Genomic DNA, 23,174 nt, shown 5'->3' with positions numbered 1-23,174 from the left:
ACCAGCTGGACGGACCAGTTCCAGGGGAAGTCAAGGGACTTAAAGTCTACAGATTCAGAAAATACTCCCCCGTATTTTTTGTTTTGTTTTTTTTTTTTGTTTTGTTTTTTTTTCTTCTTTTTCTTTTCTTTTTGATTTCTGATTGCTTCCCCCACCCCCTTTTTTTCACCTTTCTTTCTTTTTCTTTCCCTTTTTCTTCTCTTTTTTCCTTTTTCTTTTCTTTTTCTTTTTTCTTTTTCTCTTTTCTTTCCTTCTCTCTTTTTCTCTCCTTTTCCCAATACAACTTGTTTTTGGCCACTCCGCACTGAGCAAAATGACTAGAAGGAAAACCTCACCTCAAAAGAAAGAATCAGAAACAGCCCTCTCTCCCACAGAGTTACAAAATCTGGATTACAATTCAATGTCAGAAAGCCAATTCAGAAGCACCATTATACAGCTACTGGTGGCTCTAGAAAAAAGCATTAAGGACTCACGAGACTTCATGACTGCAGAATTTAGATCCAATCAGGCAGAAATTAAAAATCAATTGAATGAGATGCAATCCAAACTAGAAGTCCTAACGACGAGGGTTAACGAGGTGGAAGAACGAGTGAGTGACATAGAAGACAAGTTAATGGCAAAGAGGGAAACTGAGGAAAAAAGAGACAAACAATTAAAGGACCATGAAGACAGATTAAGGGAATTAAATGACAGCCTAAGGAAGAAAAACCTACGTTTAATTGGGGTTCCCGAGGGCGCCGAAAGGGACAGAGGGCCAGAATATGTATTTGAACAAATCCTAGCTGAAAACTTTCCCAATCTGGGAAGGGAAACAGGCATTCAGATCCAGGAAATAGAGAGATCCCCCCCTAAAATCAATAAAAACCGTTCAACACCTCGACATCTAATAGTGAAGCTTGCAAATTCCAAAGATAAAGAGAAGATCCTTAAAGCAGCAAGAGACAAGAAGTCCCTGACTTTCATGGGGAGGAATATTAGGGTAACAGCAGACCTCTCCACAGAGACCTGGCAGGCCAGAAAGGGCTGGCAGGATATATTCAGGGTCCTAAATGAGAAGAACATGCAACCAAGAATACTTTATCCAGCAAGGCTCTCATTCAAAATGGAAGGAGAGATAAAGAGCTTCCAAGACAGGCAGGAACTGAAAGAATATGTGACCTCCAAACCAGCTCTGCAAGAAATTTTAAGGGGGACTCTTAAAATTCCCCTTTAAGAAGAAGTTCAGTGGAACAATCCACAAAAACAAGGACTAAATAGATATCATGATGACACTAAACTCATATCTGTCAATAGTAACTCTGAACGTGAACGGGCTTAATGACCCCATCAAAAGGCGCAGGGTTTCAGACTGGATAAAAAAGCAAGACCCATCTATTTGCTGTCTACAAGAGACTCATTTTAGACAGAAGGACACCTACAACCTGAAAATAAAAGGTTGGAGAACAATTTACCATTCAAATGGTTCTCAGAAGAAAGCAGGGGTAGCCATCCTTATATCAGATAAACTAAAATTCACTCCGAAGACAGTAGTGAGAGACGAAGAGGGACACTATATCATACTTAAAGGATCTATCCAACAAGAGGACTTAACAATCCTCAATATATATGCCCCGAATGTGGGAGCTGCCAAATACTTAAACGAATTATTAACCAAAGTGAAGAAATACTTAGATAATAATACACTTATACTTGGAGACTTCAATCTAGCTCTTTCTACCCTTGATAGGTCTTCTAAACACAACATCGCCAAAGAAACGAGAGCTTTAAATGATACACTGGACCAGATAGATTTCACAGATATCTACAGAACTTTACATCCAAACTCAACTGAATACACATTCTTCTCAAGTGCACATGGAACTTTCTCCAGAATAGACCACATACTGGGTCACAAATCGGGTCTGAACCGATACCAAAAGATTGGTATCGTCCCCTGCATATTCTCAGACCATAACGCCTTGAAATTAGAACTCAATCACAAGAAGAAGTTTGGAAGGACCTCAAACACGTGGAGGTTAAGGACCATCCTGCTAAAAGATAAAAGGGTCAACCAGGAAATTAAGGAAGAATTAAAAAGATTCATGGAAACTAATGAGAATGAAGATACAACCGTTCAAAATCTTTGGGATGCAGCAAAAGCAGTCCTGAGGGGGAAATACATCGCAATACAAGCATCCATTCAAAAACTGGAAAGAACTCAAATACAAAAGCTAACCTTACACATAAAGGAGCTAGAGAAGAAGCAGCAAATCGACCCGACGCCCAGCAGAAGAAGAGAGTTAATTAAAATTCGAGCAGAAATCAACGAAATTGAGACCAGAAGAACTGTGGAACAGATCAATAGAACCAGGAGTTGGTTCTTTGAAAGAATTAATAAGATAGATAAACCATTAGCCAACCTTATTAAAAAGAAGAGAGAGAAGACTCAAATTAATAAAATCATGAATGAGAAAGGAGAGATCACTACCAACACCAAGGAAATACAAACAATTTTAAAAACATATTATGAACAGCTCTACGCCAATAAATTAGGCAATCTAGAAGAAATGGACGCATTCCTGGAAAGCCACAAACTACCAAAACTGGAGCAGGAAGAAATAGAAAACCTGAACAGGCCAATAACCAGGGAGGAAATTGAAGAAGTCATCAAAAACCTCCCAAGACACAAGAGTCCAGGGCCAGATGGCTTCCCAGGGGAATTCTATCAAACGTTTAAAGAAGAAATCATACCTAGTCTACTAAAGCTGTTTGGAAAGATAGAAAGAGATGGAGTACTTCCAAATTCATTCTATGAGGCCAGCATCACCTTAATTCCAAAACCAGACAAAGACCCCACCAAAAAGGAGAATTACAGACCAATATCCCTGATGAACATGGATGCAAAAATTCTCAACAAGATACTAGCCAATAGGATCCAACAACACATTAAGAAAATTATTCACCATGACCAAGTAGGATTTATCCCCGGGACACAAGGCTGGTTCAACACTCGTAAAACAATCAATGTGATTCATCATATCAGCAAGAGAAAAACCAAGAACCATATGATCCTCTCATTAGATGCAGAGAAAGCATTTGACAAAATACAGCATCCATTCCTGATCAAAACTCTTCAGAGTGTAGGGATAGAGGGAACTTTCCTCGATATCTTAAAAGCCATCTACGAAAAGCCCACAGCAAATATCATTCTCAATGGGGAAGCACTGGGAGCCTTTCCCCTAAGATCAGGAACCAGACAGGGATGTCCACTCTCACCACTGCTATTCAACATAGTATTGGAAGTCCTAGCCTCAGCAATCAGACAACAAAAAGACATTAAAGGCATTCAAATTGGCAAAGAAGAAGTCAAACTCTCCCTCTTCGCTGATGACATGATACTCTACATAGAAAACCCAAAAGCCTCCACCCCAAGATTGCTAGAACTCATACAGCAATTTGGTAGCATGGCAGGATACAAAATCAATGCCCAGAAGTCAGTGGCATTTCTATACACTAACAATGAGACTGAAGAAAGAGAAATTAAGGAGTCAATCCCATTTACAATTGCACCCAAAAGCATAAGATACCTAGGAATAAACCTAACCAAAGAGGTAAAGGATCTATACCCTAAAAACCATAGAACACTTCTGAAAGAAATTGAGGAAGACACAAAGAGATGGAAAAATATTCCATGCTCATGGATTGGCAGAATTAATATTGTGAAAATGTCAATGTTACCCAGGGCAATTTACACGTATAATGCAATCCCTATCAAAATACCATGGACTTTCTTCAGAGACTTAGAACAAATTATTTTAAGATTTGTGTGGAATCAGAAAAGACCCTGAATAGCCAGGGGAATTTTACAAAAGAAAACCATATCTGGGGGCATCACAATGCCAGATTTCAGGTTGTACTACAAAGCTGTGGTCATCAAGACAGTGTGGTACTGGCACAAAAACAGACACATAGACCAATGGAACAGAATAGAGAACCCAGAAATGGACCCTGAACTTTATGGTCAACTAATATTCGACAAAGGAGGAAAGACGATCCACTGGAAGAAAGACAGTCTCTTCAATAAATGGTGCTGGGAAAATTGGTCATCCACATGCAGAAGAATGAAACTAGACCACTCTCTTGCACCATACACAAAGATAAACTCAAAATGGATGTAAGATTTAAATGTGAGACAAGACTCCATCAAAATCCTAGAGGAGAACACAGGCAACACCTTTTTGAACTTGGCCACAGTAACTTCTTGCAAGATACATCCACGAAAGCAAAAGAAACAAAAGCAAAAATGAACTATTGGGACTTCATCAAGATAAGAAGCTTTTGCACAGCAAAGGATACAGTCAACAAAACTCAAAGACAACCTACAGAATGGGAGAAGATATTTGCAAATAACATATCAGATAAAGGGCTAGTTTCCAAAATCTATAAAGAACTTATTAAACTCAACACCAAAGAAACAAACAATCCAATCATGAAATGGGCAAAAGACATGAAGAGAAATCTCACAGAGGAAGACATAAACATGGCCAACATGCACATGAGAAAATGCTCTGCATCACTTGCCATCAGGGAAATACAAATCAAAACCACAATGAGATACCACCTCACACCAGTGAGAATGGGGAAAATTAACAAGGCAGGAAACAACAAATGTTGGAGAGGGTGCGGAGAAAAGGGAACCCTCTTACACTGTTGGTGGGAATGTGAACTGGTGCAGCCACTCTGGAAAAATGTGTGGAGGTTCCTCAAAGAATTAAAAATAGACCTGCCCTACGACCCAGCAATTGCACTGTTAGGGATTTACCCCAAAGATTCAGATGCAATGAAACGCCGGGACACCTGCACCCCGATGTTTATAGCAGCAATGTCCACAATAGCCAAACTGTGGAAGGAGCCTCGGTGCCCATCGAAAGATGAATGGATAAAGAAGATGTGGTCTATGTATACAATGGAATATTACTCAGCCATTAGAAACGACAAATACCCACCATTTGCTTCAACGTGGATGGAACTGGAGGGTATTATGCTGAGTGAAGTAAGTCAATCAGAGAAGGACAAACAGTGTATGTTCTCATTCATTTGGGGAATATGAATAATAGTGAGGGGATATAGGAAGGAGAAGAATGTGTGGGATATATCAGAAAGGGGGACAGATAATAAAGACTCCTAACTTGGAATGAATAGGGGGTGGTGAAGGGGAGGAGGGCGGGGGGTGGGGTGAAATGGAGTGAGGGCATGGACGGGGAGACACTTGACGGATGAGCACTGGGTGTCATTCTGTATGTTGGTAAATTGAACACCAATAAAAATTAATTATAAAAAAATAAAATAAAATAAATAAATTATTTTTCCTGCAAAAAAATAAAAATAAAAAAAAAAAAATAGAAATGGCAGTGTGAGTAGAGAAGTCATTAGCTTCTTTAGCAGTGTACAAAGATAAATGGGTCAAGAAGGCTTGAAGAAGAGGCCTTTCTGTCATCGATAAAGGAAAAGAGAAGTCCACCTTGTTTCCTGTGGCTACTTCCTCTGTGATCTACCTTTGTCTTTCTGCCCACTGCCTACCTGAAAGCTTGTTTCGGAGACTAGCTGTGGTTCTCAGTGCTCTGCAGGTTACCTGGGGGTGCAGGGCTTTTCAGCTAGGCCCATCCATGCAAAGTCACTGGGAGTTGTGCGTGTTGAAAGATCTATGATGTGCTGTTTGTAAAGTTTGCAGTCTCAAATACTTTAGAATCACGCTGTCCTGATGCCGGAGTTCTAATGTGTCACTACCACACCTCTCTTTTCATTTTTGTCCACCCAGTGGGGTGTGTTATAAGAAGTAGACTCTCGTGTCGGTGGGGTTGATTCACATTATTTTTGGACTCTTGCTTTGCCATTTAATGTTAAATGCAGCTGAAAAGTGGCTGGGAAAAATTCCTTGATTTTCTCATTTATTTTTACCCCACTAAAAAAATCAGCAAATTTAGTGATCAGTGAAGCTTTCCCTAGACTTGAAAAATCACTGTGAAACTTTTGTTAATTCTTTTTCAATGTCAAATCACCTATGTGATCCTAATGACACTCGGAAATCTTTTAAATATCCCTGCTGCATTTTTAGCAACTAAATTTGAAATAAAACCCTGGGCCAGCCATGGACATTACTATCCAAGAATTTTTTTTTAAAGATTTTATTTATTCATGAGACACACACACACACACACACACACACACACACACACACAGGCAGAGACAAAGGCAGAGGGAGAAGCAGGCTCCCTGCAGGGAGCCTGACATGGGACTTGATCCCAGATCTCCAGGATCAGGTCCTGGGCCGAAGGCGGCGCTAAACCGCTGAGCCACCTGCGCTCCCTCCAAGAATTTATTATGTAGAAAGACAAGACTTTAGGTGCTCCATGAGTTGGTCCATTTCAGACTGGCTTCTGGCTACGGGCTATAGCCAGATGAAATATTCCAGTAGCTTGTGTTTGCTTTAGTGATTTTATGTTGCAGAAACAAAAATGAAATGTAAACACTCTCCCACCACATAGACCATGGAGACAATGGCAAAATATAGTTAATTTATTAAAAGTTAACTTTATATGCAACTTCCTAAGAATATAGAGACCATGAGAAATTTATTGCCCTTGGTCCTGTCAATTTAGGGAGTTACTAATTTAGTTCTAGTGGATTTTACTGCCTGGCAATAATCACGACCAGGGAAAGGATAAGGAGGAGAAGAGGAGAATGAAAAAATCCCATAGAAATAATCATTTTTATGGGATCCCTGGATGGCTTAGCAGTTAGTGCTTGCCTTTGGCCTGGGGCATGATCCTGGAGTCTGCAATCAAGTCCCACATTGGGCTCCCTGCATGGAGCCAGCTTCTCCCTCTGCCTGTGTCTCTGTCTCTCTCTCTCTCTCTCTCTGTGTGTGTGTGTCTTATGAATAAATAATAAAATCTTAAAAAAAAGAGAAAGAATTTTTGACAATTTTATTCTGGTACAATTTGTATAAAATAAACCATTACCACTTTCAAGATAATGAACATATCCATCATCCCCAAACTTTCCTCAGCTTCCTCATAATACCCCCTCTCAGCTCTCCTACCACCCCCACTCTGCAGTTATGCCCAAACACTGATTTGCCTTCTGTCACTATAGGTTACTTTTCCATTTTCTAGAACATTATATATATATATATATATATATATATATATATTCTAATATATAATTATAATATAATAATATAATATATAAACACATATATATATAACCATAAAGTATATTCTTTTTGCTTGAATTCTTTCAATCCACTATAATCATTTTGAGATTCCTTCATGTTATAGCTTATATTACTATTTCTTCCTTTTTAGTGCTTACATATATTTCATTGCATGAATGTGCCACACTTTGTTTATTCATTCTCCTGTTGGTAAACATTTGGGTTGTTTACAAGTTTTGACCAATATACAGAAAGTTGCTGTGGACATCCTAATAGAAATCTTTGTGTAGTATTTTTTTTCTCTCTTGTGTAAATATCTGGGTGTGAAATGAACTTTTTTTTTTCTTTTAAAGATTTTATTTATTTATTCATGAGAGAGAGAGAGAGAGAGAGGGAGATTGAGAGGCAGAGACACAGGCAGAGGGAGAAAGCAGGCTCCATGCAGGGAGCCTGATGTGGGACTCAAACCTGGGACTCCAGGATCACGCCCTGAGCTGAAGGGAGGTGTTAAACAACTGAGCCACCCAGGCTGCCTGTGAAATGATCTTATATGATTAACTGTATGTTTAAATATTTAAGAAACTGAAATTGTTTTCTAAGGTGGTTGTAACATTTTACATCACAGCAGTATAGAAGAGTTCAGTTGTTTTACCTTTTTGTCAGCATTTATTTTGGTCAGCTTTTTAATTTTAGCCATTCTGTAATGCTATTGTCGTTTCTACCTTGCATTTTCCTTATAGATAATGATGTTGAACATCTTCTTATGTACTTATTTGCTGTCTACATATTTTTGGATGCAGTGTCTGACCAAATCATTTGCCTACTTTTTACTATTTTTGTTTTTTTTCACCCTTGAGTTTTGAGTGTGTATGTATGTACTAACAGTGTTGTTCATTAAGTATAAACTTAAAAAAATGATGTAATTGTAATTTTTTTTAATGGTCATGCTTTTAGGACCATAGCTAGAGAATATTTCTTTTTTTTAAGATTTTATTTATTTATTCATGAGAGAGAGAGAGAGAGAGAGGCAGAGATATAGGCAGAGGGAGAAGCAGGCTCCATGCAGGGAGCCCGACGTGGGACTTGATCCCGGGTCTCCAGGATCAGGCCCTGGGCTGAAGGCGGCACTAAACTGCTGAGCCACCTGGGCTGCCCTAGAGAATATTTTCTTAATCCAAAGTCTTAAAGATATTCTGTTTTCTTTCAGAAATTATATAGCTTTAGCTTTTACATTTAGGACTATCATGAATTGTGTGTTGATTTTTGCATGTGGTTTGAGGTAAGAATTGAAGTTCTTTTTTTGCATATGGATTTCCAGTTGGTTCAGCATGATATCTTGGGAAAACCCCTGAAAACCTATCTATTCTCCACTGAACTGCCTCTGCTTCTTTGTCAAGATCAGTTAGTTACCCATGTTTATGTTTATTTCTGGATTCTTCATTTCTGTTAGTCTGTTTGTCTCTCTTTATACCAGTAACACACTTGTTTTATTCCTATAGCTTGATTGCTCTTGAAATCAGGTAATGTGAGCTTTCTAACTTTGTTTTATTTATTTTTTTTTTATTTTAAAGATTCTATTTATTTATTCATGAGAGACACAGAGAGAGAGACAGAGACATAGGCAGAGGGAGAAGCAAGCTTTACGCAGGGAGCCCGACGTGGGACTCGATCCCTGGTCTCCAGGGTCACGCCCTGGGTCGAAGGCAGGCAGTAAACCACTGAGCCACCCAGGCATCCCTCTAACTTTGTTTTAAATATTCTAGGTCAGGGCAGCCCCAGTGGCCCAGTGGTTTAGTGCTGCCTTCAGCCCAGGGCGTGACCCTGGAGACCCGGGATCGAGTCCCACGTGGGGCTCCCTGCATGGAGCCTGCTTCTCCCTCTGCCTGTGTCTCTGCCTTTCTCTCTGTCTGTCATGAATAAATAAAATCTTAAAATAAATAAATAAATAAATAGATAGATAGATAGATAATAAATAAATAAATAAATAATAAATAAATAAATAAATATTCTAGGTCATTTGTATTGCCATGTGAATTTTAGACTCATTTTGTCAGTTCTAAAATCAACCAATTGGTTGATCCTGCAGTGAAATAGATCAGGATTGCAATGAATCAATAGATCTACTTGGAGAGAATTGACATTTAACAATATGGAGTCTCCTAATCCATAAACACAATATCCCTTTTCCTTTATTTGAGTCATCGTTATTTTCTCTCAGCAATTTTTTTTTTTTAGTTTTAATGTACCTGTCTTTCCTACCTTTTGTCACATTTGTTTCAAGTATTTCATATTTATAATGATACAGTAAATAATATTTTAAAATTTCAATCTCCAGCTGTTTATAGCATATAAAACAATTAATTTTATATATTGTGCTTGTATCTACCAACTTTGCTAAAATCACTACTTCTAATAGCTTTCTATAGATTTCATAGGATTTTGTACATAGCAATCATGTAGTCTTTGAATAAATAATGGTTTTTCTTCTTCCTTTCCAATCTGGATGTCTTTTATTTCTTTATTTTCACTTATTGCATTGGCTACAAGCATCAATACAGTGTTGAGCAGAAGTGTCAAGAGTAGAAATCCTCACAGTGTTTCTGTTTTTGGGAAGGAAGCCTTCAGTCTTTCACCATTAACTATGGTGTTAGCTGTAGGTTTTTTGTAAATGCTATTATCAGGTTAAAGAACTTCCTAGAACTCCTACAAATTTAATTTGCTGAGTTTTTATTAGAAGTAGATATTAGATATTTGTCAAATACTTTTTATGTGTATTAATATAATCTTGGTTTTATTTCCTTTTAGTTTGTTAATATGGTTAGTACAATGTGTGATTTTTTTTTTAAATGTAAAATCAAACCAGCATTACTGGGATAAACTCTAATTGGTCAAATTATCCTTTCTATATATATATATATATTGTAGAGTTTATAAACCGTTTGTTCCTAATTTCTGAACATTTGCTAATATTTTATTACTTGTATTTGTGGTTAATAGCAGTATTAGTTTGTAGTTTTCTTTTAATGTTTTTATCTGGTTTTAGTAGTATAGCAATGCTGGCTTCACTGATGAGTTGGAAAGTAGTCATTCCTTTTCACTTTTCTAGAGAAGTTTGTTTAGAATCAATATTAGTTTTTTCCTAAATGTTTAGTAGAATTCACTTGAAGGTTTTAACTACAAATTCAGTTTCTTCAGTAAATTGTAATAGATCCACTCAGATTATTTCTTTCTTCTTGACTGAGCTTTAGTAGACCATCTTTAAAGGAATTTCCCCATTTCATATAAGTTCTCAAATTTACTGGCATAAAACTGACCATAGTATTTCTTTATTATCATTTTAATATCTGCATGTCTATAGTGATGTCACCTCTGTCATTGGTGATTCTGTAATTTATGTCTTCTCTCTGGCTAGAGGTTTATCTATTTTATTGATCTCAAAGAATCAGCTTTTTGTTTTAGTCATTTTTCACTGTTGTTTTTCTGCTTTATATATTATTTGTGGAGCAAATTACAGCTGATAGACAAATCCAGCTGTATTTTTGTAAGGCCTTCTATCTACAAATGATTTTTGTATTTTTAAAGGATTGTAAAAAAATAAGAAAAAGAATATGCAACAGAGATCATATGATATTCACAAACCCTGAAATACTTATTATCTGGCCCTTTACAAAAAAAGTATGCCAGTCCCCATTTTATATCTTTGATTTCTGCTATAATCTACTTACTTTGGATTAATTTGTTTTTTTTTTTAATTTAGCTTGTCATTTTTAAAAATGCCATTGATTTGAGTCTTCTTTTAAATACAAGCATTTATCAAAAAAATTTTTTCCTTTGGGAATTGATTTATATTTGTTTCTTTTTTCCTCCCACTTTTCCTGTTTGCCTTCTTTTGGTTATTTTATTTTATATTTTATTTTATTTTTGATTCCATTTTATCTCTGTAGCTTTCATTTTGGAGAGTTCCTATTACGATATCTTTAGATCGTGTACTTCTTTTCTTCTACCCTTAATTGTATTCAGTATATTCTTCTCTTTTTATCTCACATTCTGTAATTTTCAACTCTAGAATTTAGGTTTTTGTTTTGATTTTTAACATGTTCTGTGTCTTAAAATACTGAGCATATGGAGTACAGTTATAATATATCTTTTAATGTTTTTGCCTATATTAATCTGAATCAGTTTATATTGACTGACTTTTTTCCTCTCATTATGGGTTTTCTTTTTCTGTTTCTTTTTTGAATGCCTGCTAATTTTTAATTGGATGTAAGATATTGCCATTTACATGTTTAGTGCTGGGATATTTTTGTTTTTCTGTAAATATTTTTGAGCTTCGTTCTGGGACACAGATATGTTACTTGGGAATAGTTTGACCCTTCCAGGTCAAATTGTTAGGCAAGACCAGAGAATCACTTAGGCCAGGGCTCATCGTCCCCCCAGTGAGGCAGGGCACTGGTACATGTTCTTCCCAATGCCATGTATGTCAATCAGGATGTTTTCCAGTGTGGCTGGTGGGGATGGGCACTATTCTTTTTTTTTTTTTTTTAATTTTTTTTAAATTTTATTATTTATTTATGATAGTCACAGAGAGAGAGAGAGGCAGAGACACAGGCAGAGGGAGAAGCAGGCTCCATGCACTGGGAGCCCGATATGGGATTCGATCCCGGGTCTCCAGGATCACGCCCTGAGCCAAAGGCAGGCGCCAAACCGCTGCACCACCCAGGGATCCCTATGGGCACTATTCTTGGCCCTGTTATCTCAGTCCTTTCAAATTCTTTTCAGTGTCTCAGTTAGCTTCCTGATGTACATAAGCTGAATATCTGAGGGGGACTCTGATATTTTCCAGCACTTTGCCATGCAGATTCCAGCTGCCTTGGTCTTCCTGAACTACAGCTCCATCTTGGGCATTTAGGGAATTCTTCAGGTTTTGCTTGGGTCTCCCTCCCTGAACCCCAGTCTAGAAACTCTCTAGAGGCAGTAAGCTGGAGTAATGAAAGGGCTCACCTCATTTGTTTCTCTCTCTGAGAGACCACTGTTGTCTTAAAGCTTGATAGCCAGTATCTTGCAAACCACTGTTTCAAGTCAAATAATTACCAAAAATGATAATGGACTAAAACTTCTATTTAAAAGAAAAAATAGATCATTTGAACAATATAATGGGAGGTTGCCTAACCCAACTATCTCAATAAGATGAGAGGATGCCATAGGTAAAATATAAGCAATAAAATTAGCAAGTGCTGTTTTGACACATATAAATCAAGAACTAAAAAAATGCATTTTTAAAACATATAGATATATTTATAAAAAATTATCACATTTGAGCAATAAAGTAAGATTTAACAAAGTTTATTTTCTCTGAATACAATGCAGCTAAGTTAGAAATATTAATTTCTATGATAATCAGTATTATACTGATAATATGATAACTAGGCAATCTGTGTTTGAGTATTAAGAAACTTCTAAATAGGGGATCCCTGGGTGGCTCAGTGGTTTAGTGCCTGCCTTTGGCCCAGGATGTGGTCCTGGGGTCCTGGGATTGAGTCCCACGTCGGGCTCTCTCCATGGGGCCTGCTTCTCCCTCTGCCTGTGTCTCTGCCTCTCTCTCTCTCTCTCTCTCTTACTCTCATGAATAAATAAATGAAATATTAAAAAAAAGAAACTTCTAAGTATCTAATAGGTCAAAGAAGAAACCACAAAGAAAACCAGAATAGAACAATAATAGAAAGAAAAAAGTCCTACGCATTAAAATTCCCAGGTGTGTGTTTATAATGGTTCTTCAAAGAAAATTGTAGCCAAAAGGTTTTTAGTTAGAAAAAGAACAGAGGCAGAAAACTTAGAGAGCTAAGCATCCAACATATCAGAAGAAAACAACAGAACTAACACAATAGAATAAATAAGATAGTAAAGACAAAAGTCAGAGATTTCTGAAGGAAACAAAGGTGAAAAAAAGGTAAGAAGGAAAGCTGCTGATTGGTTTTTTTAAAAGAAAGAAAATTGATAAATGCCTTACAAGACTGATTCAGAAAAGACTGGTCAAGTCACAAATAAATAATATTAGGAATAGAAAAATGTGTACAACTGAACTAATTTAGGAATCAAAATGATGTCAGAGGGTATATAACCTATTTCATTTAGTAAATCTGCAAACTTGTATGAAATGGATGGTTATTAAGAAAAATATAACTTACCAAGACTGATCTGATAAATTTTAATGCTCTAATAAAGAAATTCAATCTCTAATTAGAAATATTCCCATTAAGAAACATCAGGCCTAGATAGTTTCTAGGCATGAGTGAGTTTTACCAAACATTTGAGGAACTAATTCCTATCCAAATATTTCCTCAAAAGAATACATATTTTGCTCAATACTGAAAAGGGACATTATTCTCCAATGGGTATTTTGATTACCTTACTTACTAAAATTAATAAAGTTAGCAAAAAAATAGAAATATAGGTCAGTATCATTTATGACCACTATTACAAAGGTCTTAAATAAAATAGTAGGTAACCAAATTAGGAGGAGACATGAGGGATAAACTATCATGACCTAATCATTTTAATTCCAGATATGCTTGTTTGGATTAACATGACTTCATCAATAAAGTAATTCATTGTATTAACGGAAGAACACAATTATATGATCTCATAGATGTTGAAAAACTATTTAACAAGATTAAACATACATTTATTCTTAAGAACTTAATCAAACTACAAATAAAAGAGCATTTTAATATAATGAATAAGTATCTATTTAATAAAACATACAAATATGACAAAGTAGTTATCCTTTAAGACTGAGAAAAATCACAACTATACTATAAACAGTATATAAAGTATAATAAGGCAAAAAAAGTATAATAAGGCTTGAAAAAGAACAAAGGTATCATGGTTGTATAGAATTAAACACAGTTGTCTCTGTTCATGGCTGACTGATGTGACTACCTATGTAGAGAGCCCAAAACAATATACAATTACGTCAAGCAAATTCATTAGAGAATTTGTAACTTTTTGTATGAAAATTCAACATACAGAAATCAATTGCATTTCTGCATTTCTATTTGCTAGCGACAGATAGTCAGAAAATGTGTTTTTTCTAAGTTACCATTTATAATTGCATACATCAAAAACAAATCGAACCTTTATATCCAACAAGAGATTTATAAGACCTCTGTGAATAACTTGACAAAACTTTATTGCTAGAGGTTAAATAAGCCTTTGGTAAATGGAGAGATATACCATCAATTATGAGCAATCAGTCCTTTTCTTAACCATCTCAGAATGCATTCAGTAGCCACAATGTGCAATCAGCAAGCTGACTCATTATCTCATTACTTGGAAGGGACAGGTACTTGTTGCTATAATCAGTTTGTTTTCTCCCACTGCAGAGTACATTGTGGTTTTCTTAATTTTTTTTGCTTTGAGTGAGCCATCGAAGTTCAAGCCTCCACCTAGGCAGCTTTTTATGTGTAGCCAACATCTGCTATTTTTCTGGAAATGACCAGTTTTGCTGCCAGAAAGAAAAGGCAATGATTTATCTGTTTCCTCAGTAGCGGACAGGAGGAAGAAGGAGTGATATGTGAGGGGGAATTTTGTTGTGTTCTGAGTCATATGAGTTTGGCCTCTTTGTCTCTGAGTCTGGGATGGAAGGCCCTGGAGCCTGGGGATTGTTTCATTGAACTCAGGGGTGTGAGAGCTGTGGCCAGTGAGGTTTCTGAACAGCTTCTTTGGTTCCCAAAGGAACTGTAGTTTTGTTCAAGGAAATTATTTACCTTCCAATGTCCATTTTGTGTTTAAAATTTTACTGAAATAATTCACCTGAGATACGTATAAAGGCTGATTACCATGGATGAATTTTGTTAAAACCCTGTGAAATCCTTCCCTACCTTCTATCTCTGTCATGTTTCAATGACCGCTCAAACCAAAACCAATCCAACCTCACTTACTTGTGCTTATACTTGATGAACTCACTGTGCTCAAGTTCCCTGAAGCTTCATCCATTGTAAAGGAACAAAAACAATCCTCTGGGACATCATTTTAGATACTTTCCTTCACCCTGCTATCCTCAGAACCAATTTTCTGCGGAGCAAGGCTGCTTCAAAGATAGGGTGGCATATGTCTGAGCACTGGGGTATGGAGGTCATCAAAGAGAGATCACTTTCCTCTTGGCTCTCGAAATGTTCAAGAGCCATGGCCTCTCCTTCCTCAGGGTAGAGGACAGGGGTGGATGATGTGCTTGGTTCTGTTCCTCTGCTCTAGCATCTAAAACCTACCACCCCTTGGCATAATTTCAGCTAATAACTAATAAGGTGTCATTTGCTTTTATGTTATTCACAGAACCACATCTGCTGAAAATAAATTTACGTTAGGAATTAAGATAATGCCTCCAAATCACCAGTGCGATAATTCGCTAAGTGAAAATTGACTCATAAAAGGAAGGTAAAACAGGGAACCTTTGATTGCAAAGTCTCTGTAGATGATTTGAGATTGCACATTGAAGACCGTATGTTTCAATGCAAATGTGACATGTAGCTAATATTGGGAGCATTTCCAGAAAATCCTGTGCAATATGCTCTTCCAAAAAAATGAAATCTTGCTTGGTGTAATGCTGAACCACAGTTATATGTGGCAGTTTGTGGATTGTATGCATATGGGAATGGCACCTCAAAACAAACTTTCCTTTTAGACTGTTATTCCATTTGTGAGACAGCAGCAGATGGCTCAACTGGCAGAGGAATTCACTTCAGCACAGTTCTGACTCATAACTGAGTTGTAAAGTTGCCAGAAGCATGAGTGACCAGAAGACCAGGTTTTTAATAATTTTATCATATAGCCTTCCTTTTCTTGTGTTGTTTATGGGTAACATCTCTACAGTAGTTCTCCATGGACATATTTCATAAATAACAGATCTTGATGCATTGATTTTAATAGCAGAAGCTTTATATTAGCCTTGCATCTGCTCTACAGATTACTTAGGCTTCCTAAAATGTCAACAGTCTCAATTTTGCATATGTCTAACAATATTATATTCTACTCTAACAGTGTCTGTTTTACACACACATACACACACAAACACACTTTCCATGAAAATGAATGCACACAAATAATTCATGTCTTATACTTACTATTAAGTCCATATTCACAAAATTATATGCTAATTGATCAAATGTAAGGAAGCCTTAAGAAACCTTACCTAGTGTCAGATTTCAATATACATACATCACCTGATCCACCAGTAATGCTGCTAGGTTCTCTGTCGTTATACTTCCTACTCTTTTTTTTTTTTTTTTTTTTTTTTGGTGTTTGGGAAACCAGAATAACAGTGCAACTCTACTATTCCCATAAGAGGTTATGACAGGTGGTTTTTGCTGTGGTACTAAAGGAAGAACCACACATGATTATGTCATATACTGTGACACTAAAAAGAGAAACCTAAGGGATCCCTGGGTGGCACAGCGGTTTGGCGCCTGCCTTTGGCCCAGGGCGCGATCCTGGAGACCCGGGATCAAATCCCACGTCGGGCTCCTGGTGCATGGAGCCTGCTTCTCCCTCTGCCTGTGTCTCTGCCTCTCTCTCTCTCTCTCTCTCTCTCTCTCTCTCTCTCTCTCTCTGTGTGACTATCATAGATAAATAAAAATTAAAAAAAAAAGAGAAACCTAAGAATAACATTTTATGAAATGAAAAAATGAACTTTTTTTTATCCCATCAATTTTGTGTTTGGAAATTAAAACTAAGACAAGGGGATCCCTGGGTGGCGCAGCGGTTTGGCGCCTGCCTTTGGCCCAGGGCACGATCCTGGAGACCCGGGATCGCATCCCACGTCGGGCTCCCGGTGCATGGAGCCTGCTTCTCCCTCTGCCTGTGTCTCTGCCTCTCTCTCTCTCTCTCTGTGTGACTATCATAAATAAATAAATAAATTAATTAATTAATTAATTAATTAATTAAAAAAAAACTAAGACAAAAATTTCTGTAACAGTTAAATGTATTTTCTTGAGGATCAGAAACCAAAAATGACCATTAGTAACATTTAAAAAGTCATCACCATTATTGGATTTGACAAGTCCCATCAATCTCATTTCTTTGTTGTGTCATGCAGCAAATGATATCATCAAATAGCATGGAGAAGCAGTGGTTTAAATCTATCCTCAGAGTCACTGAGCACATGAGTGAACACTGCTTCTCTCTCTAGCAAAGTCCCTGGCACATAGTGAACACTTAATTGTTTGTCGAGCCAGTTAATTAATTAATGTTCACCTAAGTCCACCACTTTCTAGCCATTTAAGCTTAGCAAGTTACCTTAATTACTGATGAATTAATCCTTTTTAGTTCTAAGATGTACAAATAAAGGAACCTTATTCAATTATGGAGAAGACATGAGATACCTTATGTAAAATACTTCACTTTGTGCCTGGAGCTAATTCGTGCATCAATACCATGTTCAGAGTTCTGTTCAAACACCAGGGTTTTCTCTTTGTTTTGTTTTTAAGTATTATCAGCATTTCTCAGTTTAATTGTGGAAAATTATATTGGGATTATGTTAGAGTGGAAAACTTTGACCATCTTCAAATGAGCTTAGAAACATGATAGAAAGTGTATTCGGTATCAGTTGTAATATTTGAAAATTCTTGCCCACCTTTGCCTCTTTCTACCATAGGGACTGACACAGAACTGAAGAACATAAGTAGTTACTCACAAAAAGGTTTTATTTATATATGCATAGTTATGTAAGATCTGCTGAACAAGTTTCCAGATTAGTCAGGTTTCAAAGCAGTGTTTTATTAAAAAAAATAAAATAAAATAAAAAATCAATTCTTCCACAATGTTAATTCAATTATTACTTAGATTTAGAAGAACATTTGACTTTCAATGGTAGAGATGACATTAGGAATGGTTTTGTACTACAGAACTATATAGTTAAATTGTATAACCATTTTCAGAGATGACTCTGTCAGATATCTGTTAATTTTTAATGGGGAATCCTATTCTGGAAGAATTTCATTTTGGTTTGACTGTATCTTTTTTACTCACAAACCTTTAAAAAGTCAACTTTTTCCAACCAATTATCGGAACAATAAACTTTCGAATAAAGTTGAATAAGTTTACTCATCAAGACAGAGTTCCTGTTAGGGTATTTTATCCAAATTATTTAAAATAGAGGAAGTATGAATAATTTGAGTAAAAAATACAGAATTAGTGAGCTCTTCTGACTTTTTTTTTTCCTCCTTAAATAGTTGTTTAATGGCAGTGGGCTGGAAAGAGCAATGGAGTTAGCATATACAGACAACACCACATACCAATGTCATGTGGGAGGCCAAAGTGATGGGAAAGAGCAGCCTAGAGCCCCAGGTGAGGCCCTCTCTTCAAGAGTGAGTGTGGGAGAGGGCAGGGCCTGGAGTGTTGAGGGGGCAGCCTTAGAACACCTCTGCTTAGTAGGCATGGTTAGAGATGAAGAGGGACTCACTGGCTGCAGCCCCGGCCTGACCACTTGGGGTGTACTTTCCTTAACAGGTGAGGCTGTTGGCCAGGGCTCGCTTGATCTACCCCTCCTGGGCAGCCTTCAAGTTCTCCTTCTTTCCACCCCAGGCCTTCAGGGCAGAAGCCTGTAGGGCTCGGCCATAGGAGAAGGTCAGGGCCCATGGCTTCAGCAGGGGGCACTTGTTGATGGCATTGAGGTTGATGGATGCCTCCTCCTCACTCTGGCCTCCTGATAGGAAGGTTATCCCAGTAACAGCGGGGGGCACTGTGTGGTGCAGTGCTGTGACAGTTGCCATGGCAATTTCCTCATGAGAATATTTATGGGTGCAGGCATGGCCTAGGGTTATCATATTGGGCTTCAGCAAAGTGCCTTCCAGGTAGATGTGGTGGTCACTCAGAGCCTTGAAGACAGCAGCCAGCACCTTCTTGGTTACATACTGACAGCGCTTCAAGTCATAGTCTCCATCAGGGAGGATCTCAGATTCCATAATGGGCATGATGCCATTCTGCTGGCAGATGCTGGCATAACAGGCCAGAACGTTGACATTTTCTATGATGGCAAGGGCTGAGGGGAGTGTTCCCCAATTTTCAGCACACAGCGCCACTTGGCAATGACTTTTGCCATTCACATGAAATACTATAGAATTATAGAAATCATTAATTAGTTCGAGATTTTGCTATTAGCCTATTTTCTCCTGTTATGGTTGTGTATTGATATTTGTCTCTCCAAGAAGATTGTAAGAATCTGGAAGTCAGGGACAAATCCTTACTTTCCTTTTGTACAAATCGTTCTCCCCATTCATTGTTATTTATAACATATAAGCCCTCATCCCCTTGGCATGCTCAAAATTTATACTGAAAATAAGTTTTAGATTTATCTTCTTGAAGCCTTAAAAGGCTTAAAAATGCATTTATAGTAATTATAATGAAGTATAAATGCATTATGTAATACATTAATAAAACATTTTTGCATGGCAGTATTTTGTTAAGCAGAAGTGGTACGATGTGTATTATAAAACTTCACTACTAATAGTATCAAAATTCTCTGTCAATTATGCAGTTGTTGTTTTTTTTTTTTTTTTTCTCGAGAGGGAGAGAGAATGGTGCGGAGGGGTTAAGACAGAACTGTAAACAGGCTTCACGCCCAGTGTGGATCCCAACACCCTGAGAGCATGACCTGAATTGAAATCAAGAGTCAGATGCTTAACCAACTGAGCCACCCAGGTGGCTCGTAAGCACATTTTTATAATCCCAAACACTGTAGTTTCAAGATTCAAGAAGCTTCATGTTTTTTTTTTAATTTAATTGCTTTTAAAAACCACTCCACCATTAATTTAAAAGTTTCACAAAAACTTTTTCACAAAAGTTTTTTTTTTTTTTTTTTTTTAATTTGCTTCTGGGGAAGAGGATAAAGTGACCAGAGGTACAAAGATAGGGAAAAACATTTTATTGTGTATTTATTTACCTTGTGAATTTTTGTACCATGTGCATTTATTACCTGTTCAAACATTTACTTTTTTAGTGTAAGCTTTTAAAATTCATTCCAATTTGAATTGTAAATGCAGTGATCTAACCACACAGGAGAGAGTTTTCAAGAGAAAAAAAATTCACCTCATCCCAGCTCCCTAACACAGTAACTGTTGTCACTTCTGCGTTGTTCCTGACATTTGTGTAAAGGCTTTAAAACTTGGTTGGAATTGTGCAGTTGCTGCAACATGTGGCATCCCCTGCTTGGTTGAATGAGATGTGGGCCCTGGCTCATCAGAGTTGCCTCTCCCGCTGGGAAGAGGGACTAAGTTGATCTCAAACAAAAAGAGCGGGCAAGAGAAGTGCCCTGTTACTTTGCCCTAAGAGTTAATACACCCATGTTTCATTAAAATAGTCTGTAATCTCATGCCCTTTAACTTAAATTTCTTCAGTCTAATTTTCTATTGATTGTGTTCATTCTCCCTGATTTCCTCTCAGTTCCTGTGTGTTTTTCTTATATGAATGCTAAGGTATTAGGTGGTTGTTCATAGACCCATGTGTCCCAGCAGCCAGTATGGGGCCGGGGAGTGATGATGATGGATCAGGACCTGCTGGTACTACAGCTGCCAGTGGGATGGGGGCTCTGCGGGAAATGCTGCTCAGTGTAAGTGTTGGACAGAAGCTGCGGAGCTGCCAGCCCTTCCTCTGTTCTTCTCAAATCCCTCACAATTTACTTGATGTCAATTAAGTCCAAAAATAACTAAGATTATCCATTTCATGCTAATGTAGCAGCATTAATAGCACATTTTTATAAGTAAGTTCATTTGTCTAAAGAATGGACCCAAATCTGTTGAACTCTGAAAAGATGATGAAGTGCTTAGCACCTGTTGTGTTGAAGGTAAAACATTTTAAATATTTATGCAAACACTAACACAATTTCAAATACCCTGGGTAGAAGTAGGGGAGACCAGGTAACTCTTCCTAACTGGTATCTTCAGTGGTGTTTGTAATAGAAATATTTGATTGAATATTTGAAAGGCCCTTCCCTAATTAGGTCAATTCATACTAAATGGTTTGCCAGGTTGAGTTTACAATCTTGTGGCTTAAGGAGATTATTTTCAAGTCAACATCTGTGGTTCCTTTTTAGAGATAAGAATTTGCTAATTAAACATTTGTACCTATAACAGTTGTAAGAGTAATGTTTGAAAAGTATTGTGTGCTTCGGAAATAATCATATAAGTCAAGAGTTGCTCTTATTACAAACCTCTGACCTAACTTTAGCATTCTCAACCAGTGAGAAAACCAAGTGATCTACTCTTTTGTTAATGTAGATAAATTTTTCTAAAACTGATTGAAACAATTCAATGCCTTAACAATGACTAGAACAGTGGTTCTCAAATTTTAGCATCTTGAGGACCTACCAGTGCCTTTGAAAGTGGCTTGAGCCATACCTTACATTTAGGGGTTCAGTGTCTCTGGGGGTGGGGCTAAGCACTTGAGTTGTTTTTTTTTTTTTTTTTTTTTTTTTTTTTTTAAGATTTATTCACTTATTCTAGAGAGAGAAAGAGAGAGAAGGGGAGGGGAGGGGCAGAAGGAGAGAATTTTCAAGCAGATTCCCTCCTGAGTGCAGAGCCCATGAGATCATGACCTGAGGAGAAACCAAGAGTCATCTGCTTAATGGACTGAGCCACCCAGGCGCCCTTACCCGAGTCTTTCTTAAGTCACATCAAGGTCTATTGTATTTCATGGAATCTCGGAGGCAGAGATTCACCTGCTTCACCTTTGCTGAAAACAAGTGTTGTACTAGTTAGGCAATCTCAAACACCTGCCGCCCATTCCGTGTGTAATCTGAAATCATCAAGTGAAATTAAATGTGAGAGACAGTCTTGATGAGGTGGCAGGCATCAATCATGTTCAGATTTTTGACACATACTTTTCATTCCTCCTTCGTGCAGAGAATTAGCATTATGGTGTGCATCTTTATCAGTTCAATCCTTTGCAGTTGGCACTGTCATAAGCAGCAGATGGGTGGCTTTAACTTTTAAAATTGTAAAGACTGTTTGGATACAGTACTCTCCATTACCGAAACATTCCCCTAAGGCATCCAGAGAGAGGGGGGTTGGTTGTAGTCAGAACATGTACTGAAATTGGCATTGAGAGTATGTGGAGACATATTTCCAGAAGAAAAAATGTAGAAGATAGAGTAACATGAACATTTTATACTTTTAAAAAGTTTTAATGTACAGTCTCTGTTGCTTTATGGAAACACCAAATTAGATATCAAAAGAAGGCATGCACAGGCTTCAGAACTTATTTTGAATAGATGTAATACTCCTGGTTGCTACTCCAGCACTTCACACGTGGAGATCTGGAGATTGTCCTGCCTTGGTTGTCACTGCCCTTGCTTCCAGTTTGCCCCGGTGACCAGCTCATCCCAGTTTATCTAGGACGTTTCTGTTGTTAGCACTCAAAATCCCATGTCCCAGTACCCCATACTCTGGTCACTCTAGATTTACCTTGCATGGATTCACCATTCATGGTGCTTTCTTCATCTTTAGGAATGGCAAGCCAACCAGATGCCAGGCCCTCTTTTAACTATGCTACAGGTGAGGATAAAGAGGCATTATCTAAGTCAGCAGTGAGCCATAAAAAAATAAATAAATAAATAGATCTCTGTGAAGAAATTATTATATACTATGTTTATTCAATTTAAAAAAGTTATCTTGTTTTAAAGAATTCAGTCTCACTCTAGGATGGTGCATGTTCTCCTCTGGTGATGTAAAATGATGGTGATTTTAAATATATATTTGGTAAAAATAAAAGCTGGTAATACAATGATGTTTGTAAGTCGTCATCTCATTTTGTTTTTATGTTTTGAAATTTTATTTTATCCTTGAAATTTGGAAGTTCTCAAACTATTGATGTATGATGTGTAACTGGAGAAAGTGCCATTTTGATCATGCATTTTTATGAGCACTAAGCTGAAATTTTATTTATTTATTTATTTATTTATTTATTTATTTATAGATTTTATTTATTTATT

At 37.2% G+C, this 23,174-nt stretch overlaps 1 protein-coding gene and 1 pseudogene across 2 annotated transcripts in view; one reads left to right on the top strand and one right to left on the bottom strand.

Annotated features, from left to right (window-relative positions):
- The window catches only part of PRKN (parkin RBR E3 ubiquitin protein ligase), a 1,295,055-nt gene that overhangs the window by 341,046 nt on the left and 930,835 nt on the right, over positions 1 to 23,174 (top strand). The window lies entirely within an intron of this gene.
- On the bottom strand, positions 18,507 to 19,289 carry LOC129499746 (fructose-bisphosphate aldolase A-like; annotated as a pseudogene).

The sequence above is a fragment of the Nyctereutes procyonoides genome, unplaced genomic scaffold (assembly GCF_905146905.1).
Source record: "Nyctereutes procyonoides isolate TBG_1078 unplaced genomic scaffold, NYPRO_anot_genome, whole genome shotgun sequence".
Classification (NCBI taxonomy): domain Eukaryota; kingdom Metazoa; phylum Chordata; class Mammalia; order Carnivora; family Canidae; genus Nyctereutes; species Nyctereutes procyonoides.
The sequence above is the reverse complement of the archived record's forward strand: the minus strand, read 5'-3'. Positions and strand labels throughout refer to the sequence as shown.